This window comes from Schistocerca nitens, chromosome 4 (genome assembly GCF_023898315.1).
Source record: "Schistocerca nitens isolate TAMUIC-IGC-003100 chromosome 4, iqSchNite1.1, whole genome shotgun sequence".
In the NCBI taxonomy this organism is placed as follows: domain Eukaryota; kingdom Metazoa; phylum Arthropoda; class Insecta; order Orthoptera; family Acrididae; genus Schistocerca; species Schistocerca nitens.
In genome coordinates, this window is record NC_064617.1 from 587,051,776 (window position 1) to 587,067,726 (window position 15,951).

A 15,951-nucleotide genomic window follows, 5' to 3' on the forward strand; every position below is an offset into this window, starting at 1 on the left:
AAACTTTTAACGCTAACGCAAAGACAGTTTGTATTTGACTTCTGGTTTACATTATAGAGATATGTGTTACACGATGAAATTTCCGATGGAAGTATCACTAAAAGAACGAAAATATTAACGAAAACATTGGATTCCAGGTACCAGAGTAGCTCGTTGGTCAGAAGTACATTCGGAAAAGACCATGATTGTACGGCCTTAAATAGTTTGAAAGGTTTACAAGGTGTTGAAAGTTGTGAACAATATGAAAATTAGATTAAAGAGAAACAAAATAATAAAAAAAATCTACAGCCTTACAGACTACGCGAGCGAAGCAGCAGGCGCTAAGCCAGTAATAAATGTAAGCATGGTTTTTCCGTGCCAGCTATTTTAATTTTTCAGTTGACCCGCAGAGCACGTAATATTGAAGCCCGCTGTCACCCAACCACGCAGAAGCCTTCAGTTTGGAACTGTAAGGGTTGGGTTCCAAGATAAGGTGTCAAAATGAGGCATCGCACTTCTTAAGGGGAGTGGAAGAATCAGCTGGGAATCGCGTGCTATAGTGGCTGCCACTGGACAGACTGTTTCATCTAGAAAGTTCAAGAATGCTGGAGAATGTGGCAGAATGCTTAAGAATGTTATGGAATCTTACACAAGATTCTAGAATATTCTAGAATGTTCTGAAATATTATAGAATTTTCCTTAAGCTTCGAGAATGTTCTGGAATGTTACAGAATGTTCCAAAATATTCTAGAAGTTCCCAGAATATCGAGAAGGTTCTATGACCTTCCAGGGTGTTTCAGAATGTTCTCCAATATTCCATTATTCTGTTGTGGTGTAGATATGTTCCAGACGAGAAGGGTATATGCGGAGTGTTTAACAGTTCCTACTACATATCTCTAGGGGATCGAGAGGAGACTTGGCAGATTAAATTTTTCGGAGGAATTCATGTCTGTAAATTTACGGTTTTGTTGTAAAATAAGTTAGAAGGTCAGATGAGTTTCAAATCTCCCACTTCGCGATATGCGCACAGTGGAGACAATGTACTCTACAGAAGAGTTACAATGAGTGAAGTTTGAGAAGAAAGACAAAGGTCGCTAGTACTTGAACCAAGGCAGGTGAAGCATACAGTTAAAATCCCACTGATGATTACAATAAACGTATTGTCATTCGAAAAATGGATCAGGTGTGTCAGTTGTGTGTTTCCAAGATCTCAGAAATGAAACAGCAGATATGTGCCGCGTGTGTTGGTAAAATTGGATGTTATCGAATGATATCGAATGTTCTCAAACAGAAATTAAAATGAAAATCGAGATAAGCAGTTCTTTTTCAGGGACAAATGAAAGTTTCAGCATCGAAAAGAGTTTTTAGTATTTCAACACAAATCTTCCGCTTTTCAGTGTTCTATACGTGTCACGTTGGTTATCACCAATTTGGATTTATTTCGTCGTGCTTACTGTGTAGTCTTCTATTGGACTTAATTATATGTCACAGCCACAATAACGCATTGCTCCGCCTGTAATGATTTCGAACAAAGTCCTAATATTAGCATAATGTTCTGACATGTCCGGAAATCAAAAAGATCTGAACCAATGAAGCAGCCGAAAATAAACACTCGGATCGAACTGTCGCTCGCACACAGATAATAGTTGATCGAAAGATTGCAAACGGTTTGTGGCAGAAGCATCTATGTTGGTGAACTCCTCACTAATACGCCTCCTACCGCAAGAAAGAAATTATAGTTACCATTTTGGTTCCCCTCTATAAGTCCATCTGTGAAACTGGCACGTCACACACATTCTAAGACATTCCGAAAGCACTGCTGTCACTTTAGTCTTATTCCCATTTCCCTGAATCAATATACCAAGAATAGCCTTTGATAGACAGCTGAAAACAAAACACGTGTACTCGTTTGTGCCGGCGATGGCCGTGCTCGTCTACCTACCAAAAATAGCCTGGCGAGAAAAGTCACTGACTCGGAAGGAGCACAGGAGGAATGTGATGCAATGAATCACAGCAGCAGACGCGTCCATATCCGCTGCCCAGACAGGAAATCGATGTTCCGTTCGGAGAGAGGAACCTGTCAAGGATGGCGCTTGCTGTACGGGGAGCAACGAAAATTTATTTCACTTTTAAAATCTCAGCCTGTTTATTTTCCTGTCGCTATTCGTGACGGTTCCCCAAAGACATACGGCGCATTGCAGGAGGTAACATTTACTTATGGGCCAAAACAGTTGACTGTAAGAGTCATAAGAAATTTTAGATAAGCTCGTTGCTGCTAATATCACCATAGCGAAGATACATAATGTGTATTGAGTATGTCTTGTGGTACAAATGGATGACGCTATGAATCTGGAGCTGCACAAGTAACAACCAGCCTTTAGGTTTAGCGAAGCAATCTAACAAATAAATAGGACTCCATAATGTGTGTTGAGTACGTCTCGCAGTCCAAATGAATGACACTGTGAATCTAGAGATCAATAAATAACAACCAGCCTCTATGTTTAGTGCTGCAGTCTAACATCTAAGTAGAAATCTTGTAAGGAAACCTTACTAGCTGCTCTCAGAAATTAAAGTAGAAGAAATAAATGTATGTATTTTGTCGATGAAACGATATTAAGCAGTGGCAGTAGAACAAAATTTCAGTGGAATGCCCTCACTGCTTGGAGAAGATCATTAACATCAGTATACCATATGCGGAGGGCTTATAGAACTTCAATTCGGTATCATTTAATCGTTCATTGCTCACCGAACACTTCATTACTACGACATGAAAAATAGGTAATGGAACTACAATGTATATCGTAATATATTCGATTCTGATGCTGTCTTAACCTGAAATGCCCCATAAATTTATAATACCAGGGAGATGAGAGTACGAAAAAATATATGCTAAAGACCTTACTCTTAACAAACATGCTCATTTTGGAGTAATGACGTTGCAAACAATAGTATATAAAATCTTTGTCTGAAGTAATTAAAGATTTGATGCGTCGTCGCAACTAACCACTCTGCTATCTTCCGTCACCCCCATTTTCCCCGTCTGAAACTGACACTTGTAAAAACAAATTTGCTACTAATGTACCTGAACCAAAGGAATGTTGTTGTCCACTCCCTAGGAAAGTAGACAGATTATGGAGTAGCGGCCCGGACACCATCAACGTCACTAGAGGCGCAGTAAAAGTTTCGACAGGGATTAAGTAAGAATAGGCAAGAAATTGGTGGTATTCTGTTTAGATATTTGGTCCCTGCAATGGGGTCACGTAACTCAGAAAAAAACAATGTAAAACTGCATCTGGATAGCCTAGTGGTAATTTGTCTTGCACCTGCAGAAAGCGAGTCTTGTGCCTTATCCACAGTGAGTCCTCTGTGTGTTATACCAAAGTCAGCTTCTTTATCTACGCCAAATTCTTTATTTGGTAGTAGCACAACTAACTTTCTCAGTTATTTATAGGTATACTCCAATACACGAGGCAAAATAAATTATTCACCTACTTAAGGGAGACGAAAATTTAATTATGATTGTGAATTGGAATTCGATAGTAGGAAAAGGAAGAGCTGAAACAATAATAGGTGAATATGGACTAGCGGGAAAAGATTGAAAGAGGAAGCCGCCTTGTAGAAGTTTGCACGGAGCGCAATTTGATCATCACTGACAATTGGTTTAAGAATCATGAAATATGCTTGTATAGGTGGAACAGGCCTGGCAGCACAGGAATGTTTCAGATTTATCACTTAATGGTAAAACAGAGATTTCAGAACCAGATGGTAAATTGTAAGACATTTCCGGTGGCAGTTGTGGACTCTGACCGCAATTAATTGGTTATGAAATGTAGAGTAAAACTGAAGAAGTTTCAAAAACATAGGAAATTAAGGACATGGGACATGGATAACTTGAAAGAAGGAGATATAGTTGAGAGTTTCAGGGGAACTTTAGACTACGATTGACTGGAACACGGAAATGAATACAGTTGTGGACTAATGGGTACCTTTGAGGAAGGAACAATGAGGGCAGTAGAGTATCAGATAGGTAAAAAGACAAGAATGGTAGAAATCCTTAAATAACACACGAGATATTGAATTCAGTTGATTAAAGGTGGAGATACGTGGACGGAAAGAGACTGCAACTGCAAAAAGTAATTAATGTAGAGTAATGAAATTTTGGTAATACATTTGTCTATGCATTTAAGTGATTAACGTTGCAAGAACACAGGTTAAAGTAAGCACGAGGTAAGCCACTGCAAATGTGAAATATGAATAATCCGTGTAACGGCCAGGACGTTGAATGCAAGCATGCAAACATGCATGCATTATGTTTTGCAGATACCTGAGTCAATTTGTGGGATGGAGTTCCATTCTTGTTTCACTTCGTCAGTATCGACGGATGGTTAATCCTGGTTGTGGATGATGCTGGAGTTCTCGTCCAATGATTTCCCATACATGCTAGTTTGGAAACAGATCTGTTTATCGAGCAGGTCAAGGCAAAATGTGGTCACTCTGTACAGCATGATGGGTTACAACAGCGATCTAAGAGCGAGAGTTACCCTGTTGGAAACACTCACTGGATTGGTATTCATGAATGGCAGTACAACAAGTCGTATCACCAGACTGACGCAGAAATTTGCGGTCAGGGTGCGTGGGAAAACCACGAGAGTACTCCTACTGTCATACGAAATGCCACACCACACTGTAACTTCAGGTGTAGGTCCTGTGTGTCTAGCAAGCATACAGTTTGGTTGGAGACCCACGCCATCAACTAGCCTCGTAACCTTCACGTGCTCACCACTGGCATCGAAGCGGAAACAGTTTTCATCAGGAAGCACTACAGACCTCCACCCTGCTCTCCAACAAGCTCTTATTTAACACCCCAGGCTTCGCTAATGGCGGTTATTTGGTGTCAGGGCGTCTGGCTTTGAGCTGTTCTTGAAGTAAACGATTTTTAGTAGTTCGTTGTGTTCCTGCTGCTCAAATTGCTGCTGCAGACGCAGTACGATGTTTTAAGACCCATACGCCGAACACGATGGTCTTCCCTCCCGGTAGTGCCACGTGGCCGTCTGGCGTTCGGTCTACTCGTGACCGTACATTCTAGTGAACACCGCTGCGCGCAATGATGTACAGTAGCTACATTCCTAGCAAGTCTTTCTGCAAGATCGCAGAAGGAACAGCCAACTTCTCGTAGCCCTGTAACGCGACATTCTTCAAACTCAGTGAGGTGTTGATAAAACCGTCTTTGTCGCCTTAAAAGCGTTCGTAATAGAAATTAAATGAACATGTCAAATCCCAAAGGTAACTAATGCTCAAAGCCGTTGCAGCACGCAATTGAAGCAAACCTGATTAGCAACCTCATAGTGGCGCTACTAGTCTCACTACCATACGACTGACGCAAAATGTGAACAGACATCATCTTTCAGATGTAGAAATACGCCTACCACCGTACATTTACGTCACACTCCTTCTTTGATTTCTTTTCCATCAGCATGTAAAAATGCAGCAAACTAAGCGGGCGAAAGGGGACACAAACGTCTAAATAATGAGATTCACGCGAAATGCAAAATGGCTAAGCAGGAAGAACTAGAGGACAAAATTTAGGATTCAGAATCATATTTCAATAGGGGATAGACGGCTAGCGCCCACACAAAAATTAAAGAGATGTAACTGTATGAATATTAATAATTATTAATGGCGGCCGCTGTGGCCGAGCGGTTCTTGGCGCTTCAGTCTGGAACTGCGCGACCGCTACGGTCGCAGGTTCGAATCCTGCCTCGTGCATGGATGTGTGTGATGTCCTTAGGTTAGTTATGTTTAAGTAGTTCTAAGTTCTAGGGGACTGATGACCTCAGATGTTATGTCCCATAGTGCTCAGATCCATTTGAACCATTTGATATATCAATAATAATAATTAAAGTTAAAGAGATGTAACTACATGAATATTAATATCTCAGACGGATAATGTGGCGTTTTATTTGTGTCGGCTTGATGGTGATGGTTGTCCCAGTCTGGTTGACATGGAACAGCGTCCGTCGATCGCGACGGCTCCGATCTGCAACTGTTAAAATCAAATTCCTCGCTCGGTTGATTAGTTTCAAACACTATCTCCCTTATACTGATATCAGCGTATCGATGGAGCAGCTCCCCAGAATCTTGTTTAAAATTAAAGTACTGGTATTCGAAGTCTGTCGGTCTTCTTTACTTCGAACCCACAGTGACTGCACCACTCTGTACCGCAACAACACCCTTGATCTGAAACAATTAACCAAATATGCTCCGCGTGTTCGCGACAGGCTGATAAGCTTACGCAAACTTGATAACTGTAGTTTCTCTGCCCGGTTTGCGAATGAGCGTTCAAATGCAGTTAACAGGATATCTTCAATTGTGAAGTCCATCACTAAAGCCGATGCCACATCATAATTTTGCGATGATGTTGATTTATTAATTAATATAGCGTCGTCAAGGCGTCGCTACGGCGTTAATTCAACAACTAATACGACGTAATTCCAGAGATAAAATGCTCTTCTGACAACGTACAGAAAGCGTCGTATTTCGGTGTAAACTTGCTGTTCACTGTTAATAAAATCACTGAATCACCTTTAACTTACGCCTTCTGTCAAGAAATAGTTAATTTGCAGAACAAATTGTAAAAATTTACTATATGAAACTGAATAATAATTGTGATCAGCCTCAGAAGTAAATGAAACCATTGATGAAATGATGATGAACAAATGAATAACTGATAATATGAGGAAAAATCAAGAGTGTAATTAAGTCAACTGTCTATTCTAAGGTAAATTTTATTATTTTTGTTGCCATGAGCGTAGTTAAGTCACTTGTCTGAGATGTTAATATGATTGTGTTTCAATATTTTTTTGGTGATTATTCTGCACCAGTTGACCCAGGTTTGTAATATATTCAATTTTCCTGTGCAATGGATTGTAGATCTTTATCAATAACGTAAAAAATTTTCCGAATATAGTTGTTTTTACCAGTCAACTATAAAAGTATAAATTCCCCTTAAGGCATTGCGGTCCCGATCCAGTCATTTATCTAAATTAAAATATTCCAGAAATTTTGTCAGATCATAGTCATGTGTTCTTTAGTAATCAGACGACCAGCTGTGCAACTGTGTCAGTAAGTAAAGTCAGTTTCTCTCGTAATTCATATCTCAGACAAATGTTATCCAGTAGTAGGAGATAGGCCAGCATTGCACTAAGCTGTGCCATTTACGAGCAGATATACAGACAGCGTTATCCTGCGACACCATCACGAGATAAGATTTTTTCAGTTTATTTCTCACAGGCCGATTGAGATTGATTTAACAGGACCATGGCGTAGCGCTGCTTACGTAAAAATTTATCAGTTTTTCATGAATTAAGACTTATCAGTTTTCATACGACAGAATTTAATTATCCAAATTTAATTATTTTAATTTTTTATTTTCTGGTCGGGAAGGTTACACATCATTATTTTATATTTTTTGTTATTTATACGGGTAGGTTACAAAAGATAACTGGCTTCACTTATTATAGACGATAAAATTAATAACAAGTAAGCAACTGGAGTGATGTTATCATATGAAGTGTAGAATGAAATCTTATGCTGTCAGTGAACACCCCAATAATCTAGTTTTAAAATCATGCATGTGCTTAAAAAATTACAGACGAGTTTATCAAAATCTCATACGCAAATGTACTCATGCTACGAATCTTTTAGTTACTCGTAGCATGAAGGCAGCATGAATTTCCCAGATCCGTATGTAATGTTCTAGATGACGGGCATCAGAAGCTTACTATTTTATGTACTTTGATTAATTAGTTATAAAACTTTATACAACTGCCATGGAGGAGCAAAGTAAAAGTCATTCGGACTAAAGAGCGGGAGGACATTCCTTCTTCAGACTGGTCATTGGTATCTGTAATTTACTTAATATTTGTCACGTTGTGAAACAGATGTAGGCATGTGTTGTGATTTTTGTTAATTAATTGTTTAATCCCGCCTTGTTATTTTGAAAAGTCTCAAAGTAAATGCAACAATTCTAGCTGCAAGCTAGTGACTTAGAAGTACGATTAATTAGCTGTATGTATGAAACGTGATAATTATTTTAACGCCTAACGTGGATTCAGTAGTATCTGATATTACGTAAAGTACTTAAGAGCGAGTTGTAGGGCACGTGTGGTCTTTTGTTTCTGGACAACAGTCATTGGTAAGTTTGTCGTGGGACGTGAGCGGACGAGCATCCTTGTGAGCTATATACGAGCTCGTATCTTAACTTTTTATTTCACTTGCATAATTTGACTGTGCTTCCAGTAAATTATTTTGTGTGACTTTACAAACTTTAACTTTTACTACAGGATTTGAGGCAGCTGTGAACTGTCATTGTATATTGTTCAGGTGGTAGAGCGATCAGGACTTGTGAGTGGGCGTTCAGGGCTGATGTTAAATGAGAGAACCAAAATTAGGTGAAATAAAAAGTATACATTTAAATGTAAAGGAATCAAGGGACACGTTTAGGGCAGGTAATCAAGGACGACGAACAAACTAAAGAAACAGGGCAACCTGTTGTTGGCCGGTCTTGGGGAGAAGAGACCGAAGCTCTGCCTGCCAATAACGACGTCTTTTCTACTCGCGGTCTCGATCACAAGAGAGGCAAGCGACTGGGTTCTGCTCTCCAGAACCCTCCAGCGCCCACACACGTGACCTCCCACACACGCAAGCGTTTGGTTCAACCGATGGCGTGAAATCGCTAGCAACTTCAGCGGAGGGCTGAACGAGTCTTTGTCAGTAGCCTAAACAGAACAGAAATGCCTCAGTTCTGAAAGGCAGGCAGCTTGTGTCACGTACGCACAGCCGAAGTTACTCTTGGAGAAAACTTGCAAGGACTAGACTGGAGCCGTAGAACCAATTCCCTGAAATATTGTTTTGACTGGTTGCCATCTTGTACATTCTTCCCGAGAAGTGGGGGCTCACATAGTTTACTGCAGAAAGTCATCCATTCGCAGAAAGAGAGATTGCCCTAGTAAGGGCCTTAATGCTGAGAGAGGAATCTGTTAGAATATTTCTTTTGGAGTAAGTTGGAGGGGCTTGACTGCATTTAGATTAAGGTAAGCTTATCACATTTCTTGCGAAAGGTAAATAGTAAAATATTAGGTATTAAAATTTTGTGCACTGATATAATAATCTTAATGAATCTGATAGTCAGAATTGTATAGAATGATTACAATACAATAATGGAATGAACTTTGGTGAATCAAAAAATTTCTTTAAATAGTTTACAGTTTACAGTGCTAGAATCAGTGTAGTTAACGAGTACTTACGGGCCGAATTTAATCAGTTCTGATCTTTCAAAGGTTTACAGATACCCCTGCGAATGTGGATTTGCTTACGTTTTCTGACAAGTATTAATCTTGACGCTATATAGTAGAACCAATACCAAAGTGTAAAATGTGTGATAAATGCAAGAAAATATTTAACTCTATAAAATAGTTGTATTTTGGGGACGTTAACACACGACTTCGGTAAGAACTGGATTAAGTACATTTAACAAGAGTAATAACAAAGGAAAAACCTTGCTACATTCTTCATCTATTTTTACAGGATAATAAATCAACTTGATGCAAATATTAACACTCTACTTGGGTAAGAATTATATTCAGTACATTTGAAAACATTAATAACGAAGGTAAAAGCGTGCTACATTCTCTTTCTATTTTTACAGGTGGGAGTTGCGCAAAGTGCCATAGACTACAAAATACGAACACAGTATCACTAAAAGGCAGCATCCAGTTACAAGTACAAAGCTTGGTGTACAATTAACCACACAATCCTAACTCTCTTTAGATTACTACATTTTAAAATACAGAATTACAAAATTATTTCTTTTATTACTTAGCACACCCCCATTCATAGTAATACAAATATTTCTAATTGCTGAAGACAAGCCAGTGGTTTATTGCCTCCGAGTGCCAAGAATTGCTGAAAGAGCAGGGACCGCATATATAACTAGGGCGGAAAGGCACAATTACCCTTTCAGTGCAAATGCACAAATACTTTCGAACTCTTACGGGAATCAGCGAATCGCTGCGAGTACTGAGAATAATGGGCAGAGGTGCGACGTCAGTAGTGAGTGAATACTCATAAACTGGAAGGTTGAGTCAGTCAGATATCATGCCCGGATGATCGAGGCGGTAAAGACGACTGTGAATATTCTGATTCAAGTCCTGGTTTAATACAAATTTTCGATTCCCCATTGATGCATTTCAATGTCCAATAACAGGTAATGTGCTTATTTTCTTTGGTTCATAATCGCATATGGTTGCAGGATCAAAAATGGTGTCTGTTATTTCGGACAAGCCCGAAAGAACAGGCACCCCATACGTATCAACAGAACGTGTTTCATGAACGTAGAGCGCATCTGGTACCCTAACACGCTAGCAGTGTTTAGTTCTTTCGTCATTCTCTCTGTTGCAGCTACACAGTTTCTCGGAAAGGGAAGAGCGGTTTCCTATGTTTGTTTTCTTCTGCACAGCATGATTGATTCCCACTCTACCCTGAAAATCTGTGTGAGTCAGTGGACGCGAGAAATGAGAGTATATTGAAGTTGCCTCCAGAGTTCGCAGGAGCTAACTTCCTAGATGACAAGCGCAGGGGCAAAGAGATTCAGTAAGCGACAGCGACAAAGTCAGCTAAGTAGACCACATATACGTTGTTGTGCATTCCACCTCTGCTCTTACGGTAATTTTCCCCACCACTGAATCGGAAATGGACGTCTCAAGGGAGAGGACTTCCCAGCATTCTTCCAGTGGTCTCTGTAAGTATAGCAGACGCGTAGAAGTTATTAGTTTTCCTTATGTTAACTTGAGATTATTATTAATTCTTCGCCGGACGAAGTGGCCGTGCGGTTAAAGGCGCTGCAGTCTGGAACCGCAAGACCGCTACGGTCGCAGGTTCGAATCCTGCCTCGGGCATGGATGTTTGTGATGTCCTTAGGTTAGTTAGGTTTAACTAGTTCTAAGTTCTAGGGGACTAATGACCTCAGCAGTTGAGTCCCATAGTGCTCAGAGCCATTTGAACCATTAATTCTTCTCTTTGCAGTGTTTTGGTCATGTAGGTCTCTGCAATCCCCTTCAGTTTCCATTTTTGCGTAGTTTCCTGTAGTTATTTATAATTACGGACGTTTCGTTTTCTTCTGTTACAGCTTATACCGCGTTGACACACTTGCCCGAAACATTAAGGTATCGTGAACAATTTTATCTGTAGTGTAGTTTTGTCTTTTGATAGGCCGCGTCTCAAGTCCTGAGATTCCAGTAACTTTATGGGCTTATCTTTGTATCTGTTGGGGTAATTTTTGACGGTTTAGCAGCCGACGTGCCCCTTACTTTGTTGTCATTGCTAAATGGTGTTTTTCAAACGGTATTCACACGTGTGCAGAATTTCTGTCCGTTGTCATTTTTTTGAATATCTTGTATACAATGTCAATTATGTCCTTAAAGCTGCCAAATTGACTAAATCTGGCCAATACAACTACACGCTCCCAGCAGAGCAAGCAAAGTCTAGATTTAAATGTTGTTGGGTTGCTGCACGTATCGGTATGCTTCTGAAATGAGTTCTCAGCGCCGTTTACCACATTTTGCATCACCATTTGGCTATCACCCTGTGTTTGATTGTGTAAATTACTACACTACTGATTTTCCATGCATAAGTGTGTATTAAGGGATCGTTACGGAATAGTTTTTCATTGAACTCATGTGCTTTTTTAATTGTGTACCTCCCTTTAGTTTTGTAAACATGTGATGCCATGTGTAGAGATGTCCTTCGACGGCATCCCGAAGCGAGTCTTTATTTCTTATTACTTAATAAGCTTCCATTGTGGTTAATGAATCTCTTGATACTTTAACGCACCTCATGTTGCACAAGCTTACCTCTCAATCCATCACCTATGAGCCTTCCAAGTGCTGATATGTATGACGACTGTGTGTGAATTTTCAGGTAGAGAAAGAGTGATACTTAGGAAGCAATTTAATGAACTTAGAGCATATCTCACACTTCGTGGCTTCACCTTCCTTGTCCGTCACATGCCTGCCAAGGAATAAAGTAAGTCTTGTTATCTGTTGCAGGTAAAAATAATAGAAGTAACTCTAAAGTAATGGGTTAGTTCAGTAGGAAGAATTTAACCTTCCGGCAGGTGCGCCCAAAGCTGTCACACAAACTGGCGCGCGTTGTGAGAATTACCTCAAGGACATTTTTAAGTAAGAGCAAGCCTGGAACAGTTGCTCAAGTTTAAGGCACCGATAAGGTGCTACAAACTTGCTGTTGTCCTTTTTACAACAGCGCACCTGTTGGAGAGTTAATTCGTGCGATGAACATGGAAGGCTGTGTACGTTGCGTAGACGAACATAAATGGTATCCCAGACGATCATAGAGTAACGATCGAAGATAAGTAATCCGCGTCAAGCAAAATAATTTTAAACTCCCCACCTACAACATGATAAGGACTTATATTAAAATACAACGATTTCAAAAAAATATACATATATCTTATGTCAGTCGCTTCCGAGCATCAGATATTACTCGTATTTGGGCCAAAATTTAACTCTGTTCAAGAATTTCGCCGGACTCCTGGCACTGTGACGGATTAGTGTACCATCAACAGAGTTATCGCAGCCACTGCTAAAACCTTGATGGACTGCCTGAGTTATATCTTGCGATGGGGCCACTTGACAACTACAGAAATGATTAGTACAATTTTCAAACGACCCTCATTGTTACAAGAATCACAACAGTTCATCTGCGGTTTCTCTGCAGGCTGAATATCTGGGCCACTGGCCGATCATACCTCATGAAAGCAGGAACCAAGGCAACATTTCTATGGTTCGCTGCAGATGCTACTTTCCCAGCTCAAACTCAATATTGTATTCCTGATCCTATCAACACTTTCAAAATGATGGAGCACTGCATTCAGTCATCCTTTCCTTTCAGGCTTGATTAAAGCAAATCTAGATTTCAGATAGTAACGTGTCATTATCAGTGCAGTATTTCAGATTTTTAATACATGACCTAGTACGAAAGTCCCCTGTTGTTTCGGCTTCTATCACAACTGATTCTAGAGTCTGGAATGAGCTATGACAGGAGCCCGAACAACAGAGGGACTGACATACTAGTACATTATTAAAACTCTGAAATACTGCACTGATAACGGCTAGTTACTATCTGAAATCTAGATATGCTTCAATAAAGCCTGAAAGGAAAGGACGACTGATCGCTGTGCACCATCATTTTGTAAGTAATATCACAGTCGTTAACTTCGTTCCATATGCCTAATGGAACGTAACTAGATGACCTATCGATACTGTTTCCCGCTCCACCCACTACCAGAAAATGATTTTGATTTGTAAAATACTTGCAGAACGGTCCTATATCTTCTGTCACCTGGCTAAGACAAGCACTGGGCTGGAAAGAATTGTGACCTGGTAACTATCAGCTAATTATTCCTGCAAGATCTGGCTCACATCTCTTCCATCGCTACAAGCTAATAACCGAAATTTCCTCCTACTTTCTTCTTTTTTTGAAAATGGTTTTCTTCCTGGTGAAAGTCTGTTGAGTATTAACTACACTTATATCTAACTGAGCCTCTTCCTTAGTTAACTGAGGTAGCAAGGCAAATCCATTGCTTGTGCCAATGATGAAACTGTCAGATACCTTTCTCTTTCGGTGGCCCCTGTTCCTTGCTACCACTTCCCACCTGCCTGTATCCTTCTTCCCCCTCAACCATATTAGTTCTTCCCTACCACTATCCAGGTCAACCTTAAGACATCTAATCTTCCCTTCCGTTCACCTCTTTTCCTAAGCCTTGAACGTACTTTCCCATACCATGGAAGAGACTCATTTACTTCCCGAATTCCCAAGCCACTACATTCCCCCCAAGATAACCATCTGTTACGACAGCTGCACAGAACCTCAAAACTAACTTTCCTATGGCAGCTCAAACACTTCTCGCCCATGGTTGTTTACAATATTTTTTCAAAATTTATCTAGACAAAAAAGGGGTTCAAATTGCTCTGAGCACTATGGGACTTAACTTCTAAGGTCATCAGTCCCCTAGAACTTAGAACTATTTAAACCTAACTAACCTAAGGACATCACACTAATCCATGCCCGAGGCAGGGTTCGAACCTGCGACAATAGCGGTCGCGCGGTTCCAGACTGTAGCGCCTAGAAACGCTCGGTCACTCCAGCCGGCTTATCTAGACAGTAACACTAATATTCAATTAATTACAGGTCACTAGAGTCACTAAGGTTATGTGGAATTCTGAGACATGTGTATACTATTAATATAGTAACGTAATGCACTTAAAATAGCTCTGAAACTCAAAAACTGTATATCCGATAAATTAGGCCTTAGATCGCGTGTGCGGGATATGGACCATAGGGACTTCAAGCGCTTTGAAAAGAAATAAAAGACAGAACTTAAAACCATTAACTTCCTGAGAAGATACGGCGCTATTAAATATACGTATAATGAAAATAACCTAAATTTTTCACTTCATACTTACGCAGACGTCTTAAATTTGTATGTAAACCTATCTCTAACGTAGGCGCCAACCGACACTTAGGCTATTTTTCCTTTTTTTCTTTTTCCTTTTTTTGTTCGAGAAATACTTTGAAACGAGTGAAGCCTTCAACAGATAGAAAGGTATAGGCTCTAATTAACTTCCTTGAGGTGCAATATTAAATTACTTCATAGTTTTTATAGAATTAACTACTTATCTTCATGAGCTCAATTTTCAAGCGTGTGTTGTCTGGGCCAGGAAATATTTTTGAATGTAAGTCTCGGGAAAGCAGCCATATATGGAAATAGGGCAATGCGCAACAGAAAAAAAGAGGAGACTGTAATGTTTTGTGGTATTGTATTACAGTAGGTAGTAGGTACACTGTATAACATATAATGAAATGCTGAAAGAATAGGAGAAGAAATATTTTTTTGCCACAGCTTGAATACGAGCACTAAGTAGTGAAAACAAGAAGTTACTACGAAACTGTGAATTGTAAGAGAGGTTGTGTTATGCTAAAATTATTCTTAGCTTCACAGGGAGTCTTCAAGTCCTTAACTCGAAGAAATTAAAAATGAATTGTGTAAATGAAATTCCGACATTTTGCTGGTGATACTGTAAAGTTTATCACTGCCGCGGATAAGTTTCAGCGACAAACGGTGCATGGGGGCTTAATAAAAATATTAATGCAAATAATTTTAATTTTTTTTGCTTTAGTAGCTGTCTGTCCGATTACGAAGTCTCGTAACGGTTGGCCCTGACTGTTATTATTACGCTATCTGACTGCATAGAACAATAACAAAGAATGAAATGGAAATTTTCATTAACACAATTTATTAATTAAGTCCCCAGCAACTATAAAAACCTACGAAACCAAAGCACAAGTGTAACTGTTCTGTGAGTGGAAGTATGACTCAACGTACGCATCTGGCACGGTTCTTCTTCAATAACACAAGAATTTTTAAATAACATTTATACTGAATTAATTAAAGAAAATAGAAATACCATAATTACTCAAGAAAACCAGAATTACACTCTAATACAAGAACACAAGCCAGATGCTTTGTTGACTGAACCTGTAATGACGCATTATTTAAAACATGGAAATAATGAAAAATAAATCAAGTTTCGTTACCTTCATATATTGACCAAAATCACTCTAATCATTACAATATATCTCCACACCGACTCGCTATTACCACATCTCAACAAGAACTTTTCAGTATCACATCTCAGCAAGCACTCCCTACTAGCACATCTGAACACCAACTGACTACTACGAGTCCTGGACAAGCACTGACTACTACGACATCTCAATAATCACTCCCGTGGAGGCGGCGGAACAATGCTCTCTAGCGATCTCTGTCGCTGTGGCTCAGTGTAGCCACCTTTCATATGCCCTTCCTCCACGGCTAGAATTTGATGGTATTTTTGC